The sequence below is a fragment of the Halyomorpha halys genome, unplaced genomic scaffold (assembly GCF_000696795.3).
Source record: "Halyomorpha halys isolate HHAL.00 unplaced genomic scaffold, Hhal_1.1 Scaffold77.1, whole genome shotgun sequence".
Taxonomy (NCBI): Eukaryota; Metazoa; Arthropoda; class Insecta; order Hemiptera; family Pentatomidae; genus Halyomorpha; species Halyomorpha halys.
Window position 1 is genome coordinate 678,397 of NW_027105298.1, and position 11,390 is coordinate 689,786.

The window sequence follows — 11,390 nt, forward strand, 5'->3', positions numbered from 1 at the left end:
ATGGACGTATTGGGGATATTTTGTTCCTCATTTCAACTTTTACAATTTGAAATTATTTTAAAATAGTTATTTCCATGTATACAATCAATTAATTTCATTTCAAATTATTAATATAAAAACAGGAAAATAAATAAGTAATTATTTTAACATTGTTTTGTTTTCGTACCCTAACTGCCTTAATATCTTTAGGTGATTTACAAGTTTTTAATATATAACGAAATTAAAAAATTATAATTAAAACATTCAAGTTTGATAAATGACTTGAATACAAATGATCAAAGCCCAGAGACTGTTGGGGGTGGTGAGGAGCAGTTAAATTAGTTAATATAATAAATTTAACTCATTTTATATTCAATGCAAACAATGACCTTGATTTTTTCTTTATGTCTTGGATCCAACCATATGATAATAATAAGAACAAAAAATTTGTTCACTACAAAGAAGTACCTAAATTCAACTCCGATATCTCCAGGATGAAACTATTTCATTTTTCTAACAAGCCCATTAGTTTTTGTTAGTCTTACAATAAGCCTAAGGTAGACTAATTAGTATAAATATAGACACAATAAAATTTACCTTACCTCAGAGGATTTCAAATAAACAAGCTTCTATTGAGTGTAAACTAGGACACAGGAAGATCCCAATGCTTTTCTCCAAACCACACTTCTATAATTGAAAGCTAGGGGATTTTAAGTAATGTCTCATTAGCTGCCGACGTTCGTATCATTAGTGAATTTCCTGACCACTTCAAGGACTCTCAATGTTGTATTTTAAAAAAAAAGATTTTAAAAATGTTTCCACCGCTTTAGTATTTGTATATAACATTATTAAGTGTGAATAACGTTAGAAGTTTTAACTTTGGATGTATATTACTTAAATTCACTTTTCAGAATGCTATTGGCGCTGTAAAATGAAGATTTGAATATATCTACTCACGATAAGAAATGGTTATAAATGTAAAAATATATATAATTATTTCTGATCTATAAATTAAGGGTGTAAAATATTGGACTAAATCATGAAAAATATGGTATCCATAACATTTTATTTACTTTATTTTCTTCTATCATTAATTGTTTTAACTAATAGGAAAGAGTGAGGGAACTGTACCCATCACATTTTCACATTAAAACTTATATTAAACCTACCAAATATTCCCTTGTTTCGAATAGCATTTAATTAAAAAAACACCAATTTTCTTTGATTAATTAAGTCAAATACGTCCACAGACCGACGTGCTCAGTAACTAGCTGCATTTACAGTCCGTTGTAACCCAGCAAGACGAGACGTAACTTTAGAAACATTGAGTCTGCAGTGGCGCTGGTTCGATTCCTGAGCGAGGTGACTTTTATTTTATAGTGGCCCTAAGTAATAAAAATTCAATCATCCCTTTCTGCTTAGAATAGGGTACTTAACTGTAGGATAATTCTCCCCTTCCCTACTAATATCCGAATGTGAGAAATGTCAAGGTAGGGGATGAAAAAAAAAATGGTACCTGATACGCTGAGTTCCTAAATTCTGCCCTAATATTATTTGAGCCAGAAAAATTTTAATGTTGATCTGAAGGAAAAACATTTATAATGCGGAGCTTCAAATAAGTTTAGATTTCAAAACACTCACCTATTTTTGTTATTCCGAATCTATCTCCACTATAGATAATTTCGTGTTTAATTAAATAATAATTATTTTTTATTATATTTAATAAATTAAATAAAAAATGTTTCAACATATTAATACATATTCTTACTGGGACTCTTATGGACGAGTCAAAGCACAACCACTCCGCTAAACTGGCCATATTCGTACAAGCAAATTAACATTCCGGGCAAAAATATTATACCTTATTACAAATAAAATGATATAGTATTCTACCAATAGTTAAAGGAAAATTGGCTTACATCATAATGATTAATGAAGTCAAGGCTGATCTATGACATTTTGTAATAAAGTCTTAATTGATTTATTTTTATTATCATTATTTTATTTTTTATTTTATTCTCTAAGTATTTTACAGAAAAAGTCATTTTTTTTTCATTCACTTATGCTATAAATATTTGTTGTTATTTTTCTTTGGATTATTATTTAATTTCCTTTTTTTTAATTGTTCTTTACTATTTGTGATTACATTGCTATGTATGCTATGGAGATCTATCGGGATGCCAGGATAATCGCTAAAGGCAATTATCCAAAAATAAGTTAATTAATTAATTATTTATTGAGTCATAAAAAACTATTATTATGATTGGATTCTTTTCCAAAGACTCTTTGTGTATTTACCAGTTTACCAATTAAATACCTTTATATTTATAAAATGTTGTTATCATTTATTATACTATATAGTATAATAAAGAGTGGTATATTGGATTATATTATAGTATATAAACTACATAAAGAAACTAAGTATTTATTTACAATTTATTTTTTTTTATTTATTTGTTGATATTTACAACTGTTTAAAAAAATACAACCAGTAAATTTGATCATAATGACATAATGATATGATACAGGATGTAGAGAAACTACCCAGTAGTAGAACTCTAAAAACAGTTTACAATATAAGGTCACGAGGCCATCTTCTTATCAGGCGCCTCGGAGGATTGCCAGGAATGGAAGAGGAAACAAGGTTAGAAACGAATGGGTTTGGGTGGTTAGGGAGTTTATTATGGAAGGAATAATATCGGGTTCGGACTAGATCGGTTACATAAGGAACATTTAGGTCTTTTACAATTCATTAAAATGATTCAAATGATTCAGATAAAGGTTGCCATAAAATATAGATTATTACATTATTACTTATTGATTAAATTATACTTATAGCTGCTGATGCCGTGGGATTTAGTGCCGTAGGTGTTTTGTTCATAAGGGATGTCCAGGTCTCGTGGCTCTTCTCACCACTTCGTCTGGTCGAAGTGCATCTTCTAAGCCTGCCTCTTGACTGTGGTCCTCACACCCGTCTAAGCCTTCCTGTTGAGTGTCTCCGTCTGGATCTTCTAGATTTCCTCTGTATTTTTCTCCCACTTCCCTTTTGGGGCGTTATCTTATTTTTGAATCTCCTCTCTCATTGGGCGTCCCCCTCCTTAGGGCCGAGAATGTGTAAAAAAGTTTGACTTGTCCAGGAAGGGCCTGCACCTGGTTTTTTTGATTCTGGTTTCTCATCACAACCTGTCATTTTGTCAGTTTGACACTAATTTTCTCAGGGGCCTCTGGCAATGTGACAAACTTAACACAGTTGTTTTCATATCTGGGGACTCTATAAGCTTCGCAGAAGGATACCCTGACCTGGTGTAGGAGCAGATGACGAAATACCTTAATAATACCCAGGATTGTCAAAAGGTCAATACATAGCAACATTATTTAATAGTTATAGCACGAAAAATAATTAGGGGTGCCTCTTACACGAGATAATACCCCCAATATTAACTACTATGTAACAGATATATATATATAAACTTTAAGAAAACAAAGGAACGACACGTCTTCTAAAAAACATAAGAAAAAAAGTGGTCTAAAAATTCATTTAACAAATTCAACAATGAAGCTGAATTTAAGCAGCATTGAATAAAAACATACCTCTCACTAATTAATACCAAATTTAAATGTACACTTCGATCAGCGACAAACTTAAATTGTCTAAGGCAAAGCTGCATATGTGAATTTATTGTAGGAGATACAAAATAAATAAATGCACTTCAAGCGCTGGTTATTCGAGTGCTTACTAGCCCTTTTATGGCGCGATTTGCCAATTTATGTATTCTTTTAGGCGCCTGGTTTATATGCGAAAACAGACGACGTGTCTAGACCAAGAAATGGTTTAAATAAAAACAGTGCTCTTTGGATATATTTTTCCTTTTTATTAACTGTGTTATAAAAATTGTTTCAATTTCTTCCTTCAAACAGAAATTAAATACAAGAAGAAGAAAAAATTACTGCCTGAAAACATATTATAAGAATTGTTTACAACCTAACGCTAATTTAATTATTGCTTTAAACGTATAATTTAATATTAAAATAACTTTTTTGAGCGCGTTCCTTATTAAAAAACAAATAAAATGCTTTTATTCAACAAGGCAATATTTCATTTACTTCCTCTCCTCTTCCTTTTTAAAAAAAACAAGTGAGTCTTTGTTATCTTTATTCAAATTAAAGACAGAGTCAATAAACTGCTTTGTTTTTTAAAACCTTTTTTAAATTATGATTAATTAATATTAAAATCATAAAAACATAAATAAATTTGTAGTATAAATTATAAATCAACTATAATTTATTTAGAAATTAGATTTCATTATTGCTTAGACTAACTCTGACAAATTATTTTATCATTGAGTGCCGGGTATGAAATTGTGAATTGTACAGTTATAAACCAAAATTAACTAATATCAATTTTGAGAAATAAATTTATAATTCCCTGAAATTGAAATTTACATAAAATAATAATAACTGAACTAACATGTAAGCAGCTTTTAAGTCTGTTCATTCTATGTGAGCACTGTTGGACTTGACCGTTATTTGTTGTTTGAAGCTAGGGACAAGAAACTACTGGTCGTTTTCATTACCCTCGTAACATAAAAATATTTCATTTGATAACTTATTCCAACAATTAAGGATATGTTAATAAATAATCTAATTTATATGTCATACATAATAATTTATAATATGAAAATGAAATTCACATCAGAATAGTTGAATGGTCCTATAAATTTAAAACTTATGTTGATATATTCCTTAGTGCCGAGGACGAGACACTCCATTTTTTTCATAATCCATTTGCACTGAGGACACTTCTGAAAGATGTGACACACAGATATAGTTACTTTTCGCCGATGATACTTACTGTAACCAATTTTGGGTACTTCACTTCTCCTTTGTCTGGAGGATGAGGCATAGTAATTAAGGGCATCCCAGGGTAAACCGGAGAAATCAAGGGTAATACAGAAGTAAGGTGTTCCTCAAGGTATTGTCTTCAGGCCCAACCTCTATAATAGGGGTGGCCATCGCGATCGATTAGGGTTGATCGTCGCTCGCTTGCATTGTCTGGGGTGAAATTCTGTGTACGATACACTTTTAAGCGCTTGTAGAAGACATAACTGTTTTAAAATAGTTTCAGACACATTTCATATGGATCATTTACATAGATCAAAAATTATTGATTATCCATGTTCTTTTAATTCCTCTGGATGTAGGTTTTATGGCCCTTTAAATAATTATCGTTTTTTTTACGTAGACAGATAAGCCATATCGTTTTACTTCAGTAAGATGTGTACTTAGCGAGCTATTGATTATTAGCAAAAAATAATTATTCTTTCATGATACATTTCCCTGGCCCAAAAGAAAACAAAAAAAAACGTGAAAGTAAAATATTGAAACCAAATTATCAGCCATACTGTGCAGCTTTATAACAACTTGTTTATATTCTTTGCTTTACAACAACTTATACATTGCATTTGATAAAAAAATTTGAAAAAATTCGTCTTGAAAAAGTGTTGGAAAATCGAATTTTTAGGTAACGCAGCTATAGAATGCAGCTATCAAAAGTTTGGTTTGAACATTTATTTTCTTCATGAGCGTATATCTCAAAAACTTAATAAGTGATTTAAAAAAGAAAAATTAGTTTTGAACATTTATATATATTTATTAATTATCAGCCAAACCTCACTGGAATGCACCTTATACACAGAAACACAGTGTATAATCATAGTATGCATTTCACACCCTTTATTCCCCCTAAGACTTCGCCTATGACAAGTCAATCGCGACACACTTGTATATACAAAAAGTTGGCCACCTCTGCTCTATACAGTCTACGCAGCTAATATCCGAAACCTACTAGTACAAGATCAACTATGTATAATTACTAGTCAAAACTGATGAGTCAGCGAGAAAAGGTAGGGGCAATAAAAAATGGCGGCTGTTTCAAGCCCTTAAAAAAACATTTTTCATTCAGAGCTCTATATTTTAAAAACTACCAACAACACTAGAAAATATAAATGAACATTATTTAAAAGAGAGTAAATGTGCTGAAATATGAGCCATAACAGAGCTATTTATGTCCAATAGTTCTCGAGATATATCCTTTTAAAAAGCAACGTTTCATAAAAATGTACTGAAATATCAGTAGTTAGTGAATCTATTTTGAGAAATCTTATATCTCAATAACCAGTCGACGTACAGATGTCTATTAGCACTGAAATTAAAGCTGGTTTAATGGGCAATAAAGTAGTTTATGATGTTTATTTACGTAGAAATAGTAGTTTTCATGATATGTGCTAAAATAAATTGATTTATAGTTATTCGGACAATAAGTTTGATTTATGAAAAACTTTATTTCAGAAACCATTGGACGCACAGATGTCTGCTAGCACTCAAATTAAAGCTAGTTAAATGTGCTATAAAGTAGTTAATGTTTATCTTTGTAAAAGTAGTAGCTTTTATGACATTTGACAAAATAAACTGTTAATGTTATTAACAAAATGTTAATTTCTAGTTGTTCCTATAAAATGTTGGATTTTTGAAAAAATATATCTCTAGATCCATTAGACGTACATATGAAATGTTGCTTTTTAAAAAGCTATATCTCGACAAATATTTAACGTAAATAGCTTTTTTAGAGCTCATATTTTATCAAATTTGCTCTATTTTAAATGACACTCTTTTAGGTTTTCTAATGCTGTGGCTACTTTTTAAGATATAGAGCTCCGAATGAAAAATTAATTTTTTTTTATCGTTTTGAAACAGCCGCCATTTTTATTCTCCCTACCTATACTTGGCAGACTCATAAATTTCGACTAGTAATTATATATAGTTTTCATTAAACTAATAAAAAATTGGGGTGAAATAATTGCCTTTTTTCTCCTCTTGGGCTCTTGTTCTATTCCCAACAGTATCCTCACTTCTTTACAGATGACACATCATTTCTCTCAGTGAATAATTATCCACCTATTGCGTACTAATCACTCCAATCCCCTTTCACAATCCTTGAAGAATGGATTCCATAACATAACAATGAAAAAATAAGCCATAAAAAACATTCTATTGTATTTTAATTTTAGTGTTTTGAAACTAACCGAACAAGCTACCAATCTTTCCGTTACCATCTCCCTAACCACCTAAACCCACTAATTAGTTTTAACCTTGCTTCCTCATCCATTTCTGACAATCCTCTGAGACTCCTGAAAAGAAGATGGCCCTGAGACCTTCTAATGTAGAAATATTATTAGATTGCTACCAACGGGTAGTTTCTACATGGCTATATCACTCCCTTGTGATCTTACATAAAATTTGCTTTATAATATTTTAATGTAAATACAGTAATAAACATCAATAATGTTTTTTTAAATTTATTTATTTAATGAAATTTACATCTGTACAAAATAATAACTACAATAAGTAAATATGTGGAATATTTCATTTACACATAAAGAAACTTTGGAATGAATCTCCCATTGGTGGTACTTCAAGCATTAATTTAAATTAGAAGGTCCCTTGGCCATCTTCTTTTCAGACGCCTCAGAGGATTATCAGCGACTGTTAAGGATGAGAGATTAAGAAGTAACGGGGGATGAAAATAAATAAAAAAAAAAGTTTTTTGAATCGTATGTCAGGTAGATTATGATAATCGTAGTTGACATGGTGACTATTTTATCCCGAAATTTAAATCTAAGGAAACAATTCGTTTTCCACAAGCCTATAACTTGTCCTCGGAAAGATTCAGCATGTTTTCGAGATCAACTAAAAGAAAACTTTCTGTTTTTAACCTTTAAAATAAAAAATACTGCTTCTTTATTTACGTACCAAGTATGAAACCTTCATGACGGTAGGTCATGATCTAGCGATTTCCCCAAGATGTCGAGAGATGACAAAATTGAGGAGGTTGTTCTTTATGTAAACGATGTATGACATCATACTAAATCTTGGGCTACAGAATCTCCGCCCCTTCCATCTCCTTATCCTATCCATTCTACCCCACGACATGGCGCATAAGGACAAGCTATACATAAGATAAATAAATACACATGTATAATATAATTTATATGAAACAAAATTATAAAACAAAGTTCGTATATGGAATTATGGGGTATTCGTTTCGTATTATAAAGTAACTTGATATTTCCTTACAATTAAAGTAGTGTTGTTTACCATACGTACATTTTTCATTTATTCATCTGGTTTTTTTTTGTTTTGTTTTTTTAACATAAAAAATACATACATACACTCTTTATATCCGATATACGTATTGTATATATATATATATAGTGTACATAAGTGATTTTTTTTTTCGTACCCCCCCTGACGAAATAAGTAATTGATTACATACATATAGGTCGTTATGTATATGTATATCTGGTACATAACGACCTACATTTATGCATTCAATAACTTATTTCGTTTGGGGGTTCCAAAAAAAAAAATCATTTATACACTACATATACAAAACGTAAATCGGATAATGATAAAAATAACATACATGATTTTTTTTCTTACCTTCATTATTATAAATAACAATATTAATTTACACCTAAGAATATATAAACGTAACCATACTTAGGTATATATTAACATTGTTATTTATAAAAAGGAAGTAAGAAAAAAATTATTTGTTTTTCATTGGATATAGATTGTACCTTTTATTTTTGATTATATGAGAACGTGTATGTATTTAATTCTCTTTATCTAAAATTAATTTTTATTTTTATTTTCTAATCCTTTTATTTTATTTGTTATCATATTTTATTAATAGGTTTATTATTTTATCATTCATATTTTTTTTTTATTACATTATGTCTTATTTTTTACTATACAGCTACTTTAGTCTTTTATTTATTTAGCTACTATTATAGTTAACTGTAATTATATATTATATTATTTTTCTGTTTATTGTACCTCAAATTGCTTTATATCACTTTTCCATCCATACATCAATTATAAGGATATATATTTTCTCAACCACTGTATTTCAAAAACTTAGTAGGAATACTATCTACTCAAATATTTCCTCCCTTTCTTGGGATATATTGTTTGAAAATAAAGACTTATTTATTAAAACATGTTTTTTGGTTTTAAATTCTTTATAGAATAATTCTTATGATTTTATGATTATAGAAAAATTCTGATTTAAGACATTTGACCCCCTATCACAGGTTTTTTTTTTTAATACATACTTCCTGCTCATGCAAGCATGACATTTAAAACTCTACTAATTTGAAACGCTAGGAGTAACTAAGGCGTTCTTTTGCCCTACACAGACTAACGATTTGTACAGTTTACATTGTTTTGTTCGCGAAAGCTGTTTCTGTCGTATTTATATTTTTACCGGAATGGACTTAAGTGGCTATGATAATGAGTTGCCCTTTGTGTACCGAGAACTTGTACACAGCTAATAGTCTGTTAACATTGCTCGCTGGAGTATATACTAGGGTTCGTGAGCCTATTGTAATCATCGTGTCTGTGAACAATGAAGTCAAGGGTCGATGGTCGATATATTGCTGCCTTAAACCATTATGAAGTGATTAGCCCAATTATTGTAACTCTTTTTCTTAAAGATAAGGAAGTACTTCATTATAAAAAACAATTGTGATCCGACCCAAATCAGTAAGTGAACCAGGCCTTAATATGATTTTTACTAAATTCATTTTTCATAGATATTTATGATTAACATAACATGGCCATCTGCCAACCACACATTTTAATAATATTATAACAGGTAATGTTAATCTTTACTTTATAACATTAGATTTATTAATTTAATTTTCATATTCCTTTTAAAAATTAAGGGACTTTTTTATATTGAATTGTATAATATTTATTTGTGTGATTGTCTGTTGTTGAAGTCTACGTGACCTATGTATCAATACCTTGACAATCAATCTCTTCTTGATGAAAGAAATTTTGCATTTTTTATTTCTGGTGATATGCACAGAAAAGCATCCTATTCAGTTACAATTTACCTACATCTAAAATAAATCAATCTATAAACCTGAAATAAAATCTCGTTAATAAACTATAACTTGATTAACAATTTTAGCTACAATTTTAGCTATTTCCGCGTACTAGTTTGGCTATTGGGGATTGCGGGTAGCCGCGGGGTATGACCTGTAGCTACTAACTCCTAATACCCGAGTTCAAATCCGGCTGGGCATAAAATTGTTTTCTGTTACTCTGTTTCCGTGAGTCAACTTTTGTGGGTTCTGGAGCTCTCCTGGGGCCCACTCAGCCTAAATTGGGTACCCTTCATTGGGTAAAAATCTAGCGGTCGAGCGTGATTCTGGCCAAATCACCTCCTTGCACAACCGTTGGTCTAGTAACAGTACTTCCTTACAAAGTACAGAACCCCTGACTCATCACGGTTTGTAGCGGTACAGATTTAATTTTTAATTTAGTTAGGCTATTGCGATAAATAAATTATGAAATTCTATATGTATGTTTGACCTAAATCAAAATATCATTGTCTTATATTTTGATTTAGGTCAAATGAATCTAAAATGTGACTTTAAAAAAAAACAATTGACAAAAACTGACTGAATCCATGCTGTAGAACTCATGAAATTTTTGGATCCTGATGCAATCGGTTTGTTGGTTTATATTAACGATTAGCCAACATAGGAAAAGGAATGTTGGGCCACGAATTTAATACTTTTAGGGATTGAACAAACATAAATTTTTATTTTGAATAAATATTCATTGGAGTTCTATCAAAGGGGGGTTTCTCCACGTGTTAGTATCATGTCATTTTATCACTAACAGCAAATAAACTTGTATATATTTTTATACAGTTGTAAATAACCATCCCTCTTTCTTATCTGAATTTTGATTCCTTATCACTCCACTCATCTCCTTACTTACAAATCTAGTCTCTAATCATATTCCTCCGCCAAGAAACCCTTAAATGGCACCATTTAAGTCTCTTTCGATTCTCCTTTGGAATGCGAGTGGTGTTCGAAACCACGTTAACGAACAAACGGCCTTATTACACGACAAAAATATCGATGTAGCTCTAATAACTGAAACTCGACTTACCACCAGACGATTAATGAACATACCTCAGTACCAAATTTATCGAACAGACCATCCTGATGGAACAGCACATGGTGGCACTGCTGTCATTATCCATCGTTCCCTTTCGATGGACACATCACTTTGTCCTTCTACAAGCCCAAAATTTCCTACAAACCACAGCTGTATCGATCCAAACTTCTCTATTCCCCATAACAATAGTAGCCCAACCGAGAATTCCCACTTCTCAACCACAATTCAATTCCTTCCTTGATTCCCTCGTACAACACTTCCTTCTAGGTGCAGACCTCAACGCAAAAATCAACAATGGGGAGCTAAAACCACCAATTCCCGTGGACGATCACTCCTGTCTGCTATCAATTCCCTCCGATGCAACATTCTTT